The sequence below is a fragment of the Anomalospiza imberbis genome, chromosome 3, assembly GCF_031753505.1.
Source record: "Anomalospiza imberbis isolate Cuckoo-Finch-1a 21T00152 chromosome 3, ASM3175350v1, whole genome shotgun sequence".
NCBI classification, from domain to species: domain Eukaryota; kingdom Metazoa; phylum Chordata; class Aves; order Passeriformes; family Viduidae; genus Anomalospiza; species Anomalospiza imberbis.
Window position 1 is genome coordinate 21583665 of NC_089683.1, and position 11376 is coordinate 21595040.

The 11376-nt window shown below is 40.3% G+C and overlaps 1 long non-coding RNA gene across 1 annotated transcript; it reads left to right on the top strand.

Annotated features, from left to right (window-relative positions):
- The first annotated feature begins 1278 nt into the window (after positions 1-1278).
- LOC137472021 (uncharacterized) lies at positions 1279-7186 on the top strand. The gene is made up of 2 exons (XR_010997976.1): positions 1279-1836; positions 6842-7186. It is a non-coding gene; the product is annotated as an uncharacterized lncRNA (long non-coding RNA).
- Positions 7187-11376: the final 4190 nt, after the last annotated feature.

An 11376-nucleotide genomic window follows, 5' to 3' on the forward strand; every position in this document is an offset into this window, starting at 1 on the left:
CCAATAAACAGCAAAAAAGCTTGAATTCTCTGGAATAGGATTCTTCCCTACAGCTTTTGCTGCCAGCTGCTATTAATTTCCACTTAAAACTGCGTGGGCAAAAATGGAATGCTGTGACCAGTTTGAGTATGAACTACAAAAGTATCCACAGAAGAGAAATGAGAATAACTGGAACACTACAAAGCCTGATATGTAAGCAGAGATTGAAACATCTAGGGCTTATTATTTGAGGAAAGAGAATGAAGATTGATGGACATGTGGTAGCAAACCTATAAGTATATAAAAGATAATTATTCTGTAAGATATGTATAAGTATGCTGTAAGAAGAAGAAAACAACCTAGTATGCAATTGAAAAAAAAAAAAAGAAATTAAAGGATTTATTCCAGCAATGAAAATGTATGCTCTATTTTAGGGGAAAAAAAAAAAAAAAAAAAAAAAAAAAAAAAAAAAAAAAAAAAAAAAAAATCCAAATAGAAAGGTCCAAGTAAAGTGATAGTGAAGCACTGAAACATCCTGCCCGGAAATTCTGGAAGCACCAAACTTCAGCAATGGATTAGACAAATATCCCTCAAAAATGAGTAGTAGTCTATAAGAATCTATTTTTATTAAAGGGGAGCATAAAATTAGATTACTTTGTGAATCTTCTCAAAGGTTATTTTAATTATTTTAAGTCATTCTCTTCAAAAGCATCTTCTTCAGAACAGATGAAGAACTGCAGAAGGGTTTTCTAAGATCAAATGGATGGGATATATAATGGATTCCTGTGTAGGAAAGAATGGCCTGCCACAACATTACATTTTCCTTCCATCCTTGTGGTTTAGGCATACATGATATTAAAAACATGATTTTAGACTTACTCTACACTAGGTTGACCTATTTCAGTGTATTCCTGGTACAGTCTAGGACACTTTACTAATGAAAAAAAATTTTCTAAATTTTGTCTTCAGGTTTAGGCAGCAACACTTCAGAGCATTAAGAAAAAAAGCTTTTTCTCAGTGATTCCTGAAATGATAGTCATATGTTTAAGATATAAAGATAGCTAGAGACCATAATAAATTCTTTCATTTATAATATCTTTTCCCCCTTTAAAACATACTGAGTTTTGAGTCACTTAAAAGTACTTGAGATTATTGATCTCTGGGCTGTTGATTTTTGCATACCGAATGAAGAGCCCCCTGACTTGGTTTCAGTGGTATTTTGCCTAGAGAAAGCAAACTCAGGATCTCAGAGTCTCATGAAGGTGCTCAGGGTAGTCTGACGACATAAGTCAAAGTCACAACTCACACATCTGCTCCCTGGCATGACATACTTGACAACTGCCAGGTCTCAGCTCCTCAGCCAGTGTGCTTTATAAGACAGTCTCATTTGTCATACATCAACAGCAAACAAAACGTCCTTAGAAAATTCTAGGGTGTATAAAGTTTTCTGCAGTAATTTCATTGCCGTGTTTGTGCATGTGTTCCTTGGTGGCAGCTGTGGGTGTAACTTCTGAGTTTGAGGCAAGAAAAATTGACATATGGTTACACACAGTAGATGTACAGTGGGACAAAATAGTTTATCTGAAAAGGAAAATCCAGTTTGAGAAACTTTTTAGAGTTTACTGATATCTTACTTTCTTCTGTTTGAAAGTGTGACTATATTTTTGATATCTCCACTGAAGCAGGAAGGTGGAAACAACTTTAAAGAGGTGGAAAATGCTCTTTAAAAATAAAATCTAAGATTTATCAACTAAATATCCTCTTATCAACAGACAGGAAGTCTGATGACAGTGAAGGGTGCACCTATGCCAGATAAGATAAAAAAAACAGCCTCCTCAGGTCCTTCAGTGCATAAAGGTAACTAGCACTTTTCATATTAGATATGTTCCCCAGTTTGAAGCAACATTTACACTAAAAAGAGACTCTGGTCCTTCTGAAGTACTATTGAGCTGAGGCAGCCTGGAGACAGAAGAGTCTTCATGTAATCGATATTTTCCTTTGGAGTTTGGCATCTTTGTTAGCAATGTTTCTCACTCAAAAGTATGTTCAATGCATTGTAGAAATAATATGCCTTATAAGAAACACTGTAAAACATATATATTGTGATAAAACAACCTTGGACAACTTTTGTCATTGTTTCTGATGATGTTTAAAAAAGAATGTTTTGCAGTAAATGGAGCTAGTCTACACACAAGTCTAACTGCAATTTCCATTCTCACTTGATGGCCATAAAGACCTCCCTGACTATTTGACAAAATAATATTGCAGATGTTTTAGATGTTACCGTTTTTCTCAGAAATAACATCTTAATGTGAAGCTATTGCAACTGCAAAGGACAGACTTAAGTCAATCTAAACTGTATCTTCAAATTGGAGTGCAATTATACTGAAATAAAAAAAACCTCAAATATGCCATATTTTAATCAAAATTAAGATGGTAAACAAAGACATTTAAGAGAAATAATTTTAATATAAATAATTTATAAAAGTAGCACATGAAGTGTCATTGACAGCCCATTTTCAAAAATATTTTGTTAAATATTTGGATTTTTTATCTGAATCTATAGGTATATACATCAAGCATTCAAAATGCTTGTACTTTTCTCACTATTAATTATAAATTTATTAGTTTGGTAAATCAAATGGCTTTGATTTTACATCCCATCTTTCACTCACATTTCAGAAAAAGAAGCACTCAAAAGGTAAAAGGGGATAGTAAGTAAAAAGAATGTATCTAATTTCATGGTGGAATCAGCAAGTTCTAGTCCCTTTCAAATACCAACTAGAAAGACCCACTTTCAAGACAGATAATTATTTATTGGTACAGTGATGGAAAAGGTGATAGAAAGTTATAGAATCTTAAAAACTTTTTGATGCAGGGAAGCCAGGGCTATTGCAGCATTGGGCAGACCTCCAGTCAGGGCACCTAGAGCAGGTTACACAGGAAGATGTCCAGGTGGATTTTGAATGTCTCTGGAGAGGGAGACCCCACAACCTCCCTGAGCAGCCTATTACAGTGCTTTGTCACCCTCAGTGTAGAGAAGTTCTTTCTCATGCTGAGATGAAACTCCTTGTGTTTGAGTTTATGGTCCTTGCTCCTCATTCTGTCACTGGTCACCACTGAAAACAATCTGGCACCCTCCTCTTGACACCCAGCTTTGAGGCATTTGTGTGTATTGATGAGATCCTCTCTCAGTTTTACTCTTCTGTAAACTAAACAGGGCCAGCTCATAAGACATATTTTCCAGACCCCTAATCATCTTTGTAGTCCCCTGCTGGACTCTTGTATTTCTTCAGGTGTGGAGAGCAGAACTGAACACAATATTTCCGATGTAGCCACAGGAGGAGGATCACCTCCCTTCTCATTATCACTTGAATAACAAGAAATGAAAACTAAATTTTAAAACACTTTCCCCCTGCTCCTGCCTTCTTCAGAGATAACTCTGAGGAAGTCCATACTCAGACCAATGACGTAGATGAGAAAAAAGAGACCTTCATCAGCTTGGTTATTTTTGTCTTGTTTTTGAGTAGGGACAGTCATTCAAGGTAGTCAGATAGACGTGTACCTCCTTCACAGTCTTGGGACTGCTGCTTTGTTGGAAATGAGTCATAGAGTGGTTTGGGTTGAAAGTGGACCTTGAAGATCCTTTAGTTCCAGCCCCCCTGCTGTGAGCAGTGACACCTTCCAATCAGAGTGTTGTGGTTTGGGTTTATTTAGTCAGCTATTTTATTAATGTTAAGTTTGTTCCTTGTATATCCCCATTTTTCCCCTCCCAGCGGTTTGTTCCAAGTTGTTTACCCTGAGAGTTCCTGCCACTTGGATCCCCGGGTACCTGACAATCTTCTCACCTTTCCCTATTTTCTCCTTGTTTGGTACAATCAGTCAGGGTTTGTTCACTCTCTTTGGGTTCTCAATCCTGTCTCTCATTTGTCTCATTGGGCGAAACAGGTTTTCACCCCTGTCCACCCACTCCCTATTTAATCTGCTGCCAGCCTTTTTTTCATTGGCATTTGTCACTGCACCCATCCCGAGAGCACCTTTGCTCCTGCCCCGCCTGGGGGAATAAAGACTCTTTGGGCTCACAAACAGGTGTCCTTCTCTCGTCTCTTCATCTCCTCTCAGCGTGTGAAGCTACCAAAGCTGTGTAACCCATGCCGCAGCACTCAGCGCTACCAGGGTGGCAGACACCATTCCCCTGGAGTGCCCACTCATGTGGCGGCCACCCAGCCTCCCACGGGCAGTGCTGGCCGGCGTATCTCGTCTGCTTGAGGTCATGGCAGGTAGCCGCCGCATTAGAGTCCCACCCAACCTCACGTTAAACACCACCAGGGATGGGGCATCCACAACTTCCCTGGGCAGCGTGTTCCTGTGCCTCACCACCCTCACAGTAATGATTTTTTTCCCCCCAATATGTAATCTAACCTAATCTAATTTAATATCTACTGACTTTAAGTTTGAAGCATTCCCCTTGTCCTGTCACTACATGCTCCTGTAAATAGTCTTTCCCTATCTTTCCTGCAAGTTCCCTTCAGGTACTGGAAGGCTGCAATTAGGTCACCCCGAAGTCACTTTTCCAGGCTGAATAATCCCAGTTCTTTCAGCCTTTCCTCATAGGAGAGGTGGTCCATCCCTCTGATCAACTTGGTGGCCTCCTCAGGACTCACTCCAACAGATCAATGTTGTTCCTGAGTTGGGGGGTGCAGGTGGAACTCCAGAGCTGGATGCAGCTATCCAGGTAGGGCCTCACCAGAGCAGAGGGGCAGAATCCCCTGCACACACTGCCAGCTCCTGTCCAGCCTCTCATCCACTAGCACACCTAAGTTCTTCTTCGCAGGGCTGCTCTCGATCTGTTCATCTTCCAGCCTGGATTGATACCTGGCATTGCCCCAGCCCAAGTGGAGCACCTTGCACTTGGTTTTGTTAAACTCATGAGATTTCCATAGGTGCACTACTCTAGCTTGTCCAGGTCCCTCTCCATGGTGTCCAGCTCCCTCTGGATGGCATCGTGTACTTTGGGTGTGATGACTACAACACTCAACTTGGTGACATCTGCAAATTTGCTGAAGGTAGACTTGATCCCTTTGTCTATGTCATTAATGAAGATATTAAATAACTCTCATCTCTAAGAATGGAGCAGGACCCCTGAGGGACACCATTTGTCTGACACCACTGATGCCTATTGGGAGTTTGAGCCATTCACTACTAACCTCTGGATGAGACAATTCAACCAATGCCTTATCCATTTAACAGTTTACCCATCTAAGCCATCATGCTCCAATTTGGAAGGGAATTTGGTTTCACGGCCTTTACAGAAGATCAGACAAATGACATCTGTAGCCCTATCCCTTGACCACTTGATGGGGTCACTCCATCATAGAAATTGACTGGCTTGGTCAGGAAGGACTTGCCCTGGACTTGCAATGATGGTTGTCTCTAATCAGCTCCTTGTCCTCCATGTCCCTTAGCATAGCCTCTAGGAGGATCTATTACATGACTTTTGCAGGCACAGAGGTCAATAGTTCCCAGGTTCTTCCTTTCTACCCTTTTCAAAGATGGGTGCTATGTTTTCCTTTATCCAGTCACTTAGGACTTTCTCTGACTGCCATGACTTCTCAAATACCATGGAGAGTTGGCAAGTATATCATCAACTTCCTTCAGGACTCTGGGATGCACAGTTTTGGGTCCCATAGACTTAAGCACATTCAGGTTTCTCAGGTGACCATGAACCTGATTTTTGCTTACAGTGAGGGACTTTGCTCTCCCAGTTCCCATGATGCTGTCATCTGCTTGAGATGTGTGGAAATAGAGGGTTCAATTGAAGATTGAGGCAAAACATGGTAAGTACTTCGGCCTTCTCCTCATCTGTTTTTACCTGTTCACCAGCATTTTTTATCAAAGAATATATACCTTTGACCTTCTTTTTCTGATTAACCTACATGTACTTTCTATTATTTTTTGCTTTCCCTTGCCAGGTTCAGTTCCAGTTTTGCATTGGCCTTACTCACACCTTCCCTACAGAATTGTATTTCTCTGTACTCTTGCAAGGTTACCTTTCCTGGTTTCCACTGCCTATGCTCCTTGCCCTTTAGTTTGACCAAAGGTTCCTCACTCAGTCATGCCAGTCTCCTGCCTTCCTTGCCTGAAATGGACTGTAAATGCAACCTCAGAGCCTTCTGTTACCTAATGTGCAGATATTCAATTCCCTTCCTCCTTATCAACGGGTATATGCAAAAATATATGATGCCTAACACACAGAAGGGGAGGGAATACAAAATATGACTGACACTATTGAGTGTATTAAAATGTTCCTCAGTATCAAAACTATATCCCAAAATAATTTACACTACGCAATGAGTCATGTATCCTGCTTTCATCCCTGAGTAATAGCAGGATGTGAGGGAAAAATGTGTGTTACCTACTTAAGGAGAATCACAAAAAGGTTTATTTAAAACTGCAGCATCTTGCTACTGCAAACTTTAGTGTCACATCATATTAAATCAGTCAGCCAGCAAGCTCTTCTGCTAGACATGCCTTCAATGCTGGCATTCGTGCCTCTTTACCTTCTGATGCTGAATGCATCTTTTATACTGCAATTTAGAAAATGATCCCTAGTAGTGTTTTACATCTGAGGACTCAGTTCAGACAGACTTTTGTCTAATAATAGTGAGGCCACACAAAGTATGATATTAGAAATGTCATTTTAAATTAGTAAAGGGTCAACTCAGAATAAAGCTATTGTCATCACTGCTAATCAAACTACGAAGTGGAGCTGGAGTAACACTGGAAAGATTAAATCAGATTTTTTTCATAAAATTATTTTATTTGATTCTGCTTATGTTCCTTTTCTATTCTCTCTTCACAGCTGCTGACAAGAATACAAATACAGTGTATGTATCTCAAAAAAACTAACATAGAAAGCTCTGGAAAAACAGAATTGAATAACTGCATCACTATTTTAGTACGGCAACATCATAAAAAGATGCAAATTCAGGAAAAGTGATTTTATGATTACACAAAGAAGTCAAAATATAACAAGATATGGTGATATGAACGGAGCTAAGATGCCCAAACAATGTAAACTCTGCATTGCAATGACTCCATATAGTAGCTATACCTTTGAATTGCACTGAATTAATTTAAATTATATCCATTCCCCACAACAAGGCATCACAAAAGCTTTAGAATAAATCTTTTGTTTTCAGATATAGGACACTAGTTGTGATGGGTTTAATTAGCTCTGTTGTTTGGCTATTCACATAAGATTTACTGAGGTGGTGAGATGATATTTTCTTTACCTTATATGAGCATTAAATTTGCTTGCTATTTACTTTATAGGTTGCTTGCAGGATTTTTCCTCAGATATATGTCTATGAATAAGATAATTATGTAGACAAATCGAATGGAATGTAAATTACTATTGAAATAACTAGTGAGTGTCCTGGTTCTGGCCACGGCAGGATTAATTTTTGCAGTAGCCAGGTGTCATGGCTTGCTACTGGCCCAGTGCCAGGCACCCAAAAAAGCTGTTGACTCACCCTCCCCTGCCACAGCTGGGTAGAGGAGAGAAAAAAATAAAAACTAAGGAAGGGTTGATGAGTTGAGATAAGGACCAGGAGAAAATGCTTCAAGGGCAAAACAGGCTCAACTAAAAGTTGTGAAGTGAATTTGTTACTAACAGAATCAGAGGAGGATAATGAGAAGTAAAATAAGCCCTTTAAAACACCTTTTTTTCTGCCAGCCCCTCTCTCCTTCCCACCAACAGTGCAGGGAGTCAGATGTTCTGTGGTGATCTCAAAAACGGGACAAGAGGGCATGGGGGTTTTGGTTAGTTTGTCACCCAAGCTTTTCTTCTGCTGCTCTGGGAGAGAAATTGTATCCCTGTGAGACCGTGGGGTCCCTCCCATGGGAGACAGTTCTCTATGAAATTCTCCAGCGTGGGTCCATTCTCATGAGCAGCAGTCCTACTGTACCTTCTGCAATGTGAATTCCCCCCACAGGCAAACAGTCCTCCCAAAACTGCTGTGGCATCGGTCACTATTCCCTGGACTGCAGTCCTCCAAGGACAGGCTGCTCCAGCCTGGAAGCAAGGGCTCTCTCTCTCCATTCGGATCTCCCACAGGATCACAGCCTCCTTCAGGCATCCACCTGCTCCGGCATGGGCATCTCCCCCACACCCTGCAGGTGGATCTCTGCATTCCCCATGAATCCATATGGGCTGCAGGGGCACAGCTGCTTCACCATGGTCATCACTACAACTTTCAGAAGAATCTCAGCTCTGTTGCCTGGAGCACCTCCTCCCCCTCCTTCTCCACTGACCTTGGTGTCTCCATGTTGTTTCCCTCACATGTTTCCACCTCCTCCTCTTTTCTGACTAGAAGAAAAACTATGCACCCTTTGTTTTGATTTTCTTAACTATGTTATCCCAGAGGCATTACCAACCTTTCTGGGACATCTTTGACCAGCAGCATGTCCATCCTCAGAGCCATCAGGGATTGGCTCTGCTGGACACGGTGGAAGATTCCAGCAGCTTCTCATACAAGCCACATTGTGGCCCTCTCACTACCAAAAACCAGGCCATGCAAAACCAACACACCAGGGAAGAGCAGGTTAGGACCCAGAAGTATTCCGTACCACCTGCAGTCATGGTCTGCTGCAAGGAAAAGGGAATCTCCTCCAGGGAGAAGGTGTCCCTTCCAAATTGGTGTAGAATAGCAGAAGGAGCCATAGGTCATTGTTGCTTCCATGTTAATAATTTGCCTCTTTCTTGTACCCGCTGTAATTAGTATTGGTGCTGTTACTCTTGTTACTCTTCATTTTCTTATCTCATTGCTGTTTCCAGTAAATTGTTCTTATCTCAGCCTGTGATCTTTACCTTCAATTCTTCTCTTCGGTCTGGAGAGGCAGAGGGAGGGGGAAATGGGAAGGAGGAGTGAGCAAGTTGCATGTGATTTCAGTGGGAGCACTAAATTGAAGAATACAATTCCTAAACCATGACAGTGAGAAAGAACATACTGTAAGAACACTATTATTTACTCATAAATATTTGTCCCTCCCAAAGTTTCTAATTAATTTTAAATGCAATAGTTTAAAAAACTAATTTTTCATTATCTGCATGAAAGCCCACAACCAGATAGGTGTTATTTAAAAGGGACATACTATGCTTTTTTGTATATAATGAAGGTGTGAAATCTTTTCTTCATCATGGTTAGATTTAAAAAGTGGGATTTTCCAGTTTCAATGTGATCTCTATGCTCTTCAATCATCAAATAACTTTTTTTGTTGATGCAACTGAATAGTTCATTTCATGTTACAAACGTTCAATATTCTCTGTCAGAACAATAATGCTAATATAACAACTGTGCAATCAACATAATCAAGTGTGATTCATGGCATGGAAAAATATTCTCTTTATTAGACTTCTCAAATTAAGATGAAAATATTATGATTACATAAGGTACTTATCCTTTTATCTAAACTTCCCTTTGCATGCAATAATCTAAAGGGTATTGGAAGGTGAATGAAGAAGGACCCTTTCTGATATGATGCAATTTCTGATATGAAGAAAGGGGGTTTCAAGCGACAGGTTTAGATTAACTCTTACTTTTGATAATCTATCACTGAAGAAAAATGTATCATAGAGCAGTAGAAGACTGGGAATGGTGCTAAAAATGGTAGAAACATCAATTCTGGGAAGTTTTAAGAAATATTAAAAAAACCCTAGAAATAAAATACCTATCAGACTCAGCTATCTATGATAGTTTGTGTAAGGTCCTGAACCTATCTTGGGACAATGCCAAGCACAAATAGAGGCTGGGGGAAGAACGGATTGAGAGCAGCCCTGAGGAGAATGATATGGGAGTTTTGGTGAATGAGGGGGTCAACAAGAGCCAGCACTGTGTGCTTACAGCCCAGAAAGCCATCTGTATTCTGAACTTCATCAAAAGCAATGTAGCCAGAAGGTCTACTCCACTCTCATGAGCCCCCATTTGGACTGTTTTGTCCAACTCTTGGATCCTCAACAGAAGAAGAATATGGACACACTGGAGTGAGTTTAAAGAAGGAACGAAAAAGGTGATCATGAGGCTGGAACACCTCTGTTATGAAGAGAGTTGAGGTTGTTCAGCCTGAAGAAAAGTCTGGGGAGACCTTAAGCAACCTTCCAGTACCTAAAGAGTGCTGCAGGAAAGCTGGAGAGAAACTTTCTACAAGGACATGTAATTACAGGAGGAATAGCTTCAAACTGAAAGAGGGTAGATGTCGATTAGATATTAGGAAGAAATATTTTATTTTGAGGACGGTGAAGCACTGGAACAGGTTTCCCAGATAAACTGTTTTTACCCCATCCCTGGAAGTGTTTAAGATCAGGTTGAATTGGGCTGTGAGCAACCTGGTTTAGTGAGTGGCATCCTTGCTCATGGTGGGGGGTTTGGAACTAGATGACCTTTAAGGTCCCTTACAGGGACTATACTTCCAGGAACAGGGCATTAACAGCTACTCTGAACAACCTGTTCTAGTACCTTGTCATCCCCTGAGTAAAGAATTTCCTCCTAACAGTTAATATAAATCTTCTCTCTTTTAGTTTAAAACTCTTCTCCCTTGTTCTCTAAATAGCTACCCATGTAAAAATTCACTCTTCATCCTTTTTATAAGCTCCCTTTAAGTTCATCCTACTTTAAGGAAGGATGTACTGAGGAAGATGAAAAATATGATGGGTTCCAGGGCAGCCCCTTGCAGAACTTTGCTTGGTACCAGTCATAAGGTCGTGTAGATCTTTTAATGAAGATCATCTGGGCCTTCAATCTGGTAATCCAGTCTTTTAACAACCTACTTGTCCACCCATCCAGACCATAAATTGCAAAGTGGGTACACACTCAGTGTGGAAATATGTCTCCCATGCTATAGAGGCATTTATGAATTTATAAATAACAGGAAGATTTATAGTATACCATTAATGTTAAGTTTGATGAGTTTGATGCATTTGCATGTACAGAAGCTTATAGCTTTCCCCCACCCTTTTTTTTTTTTTTTTTTTTTTTTTTTTTTTTTTTTTTTTTTGTGGCAGGGGATGTGAGTCAAAGGCAAATGGCCAAGTTTTCTACAGCGCTTATATTCTGAATATGTAGTCTAAAACACAGGGAAGATCTCAAAGGTTTATAGTTGCTTAATTTGTACTCAAACTGAAACACGATTTGTATGTGCCTACATGTGTCTTTTGAAAGCTAAACCAAGATAAAATATATGCCAAGACAAGCCCAAACAAGTCCTGAGACCTTGACCCATCAGTTGACAGATTGTGTCCTTTATGTAGTAATGAGGTAGTATCAAATTTACTGGAGAACACATATGGCTTCAGAATGACTTGGGCTTTTATCTGGCCATATCAGAGGCAAAGGAATA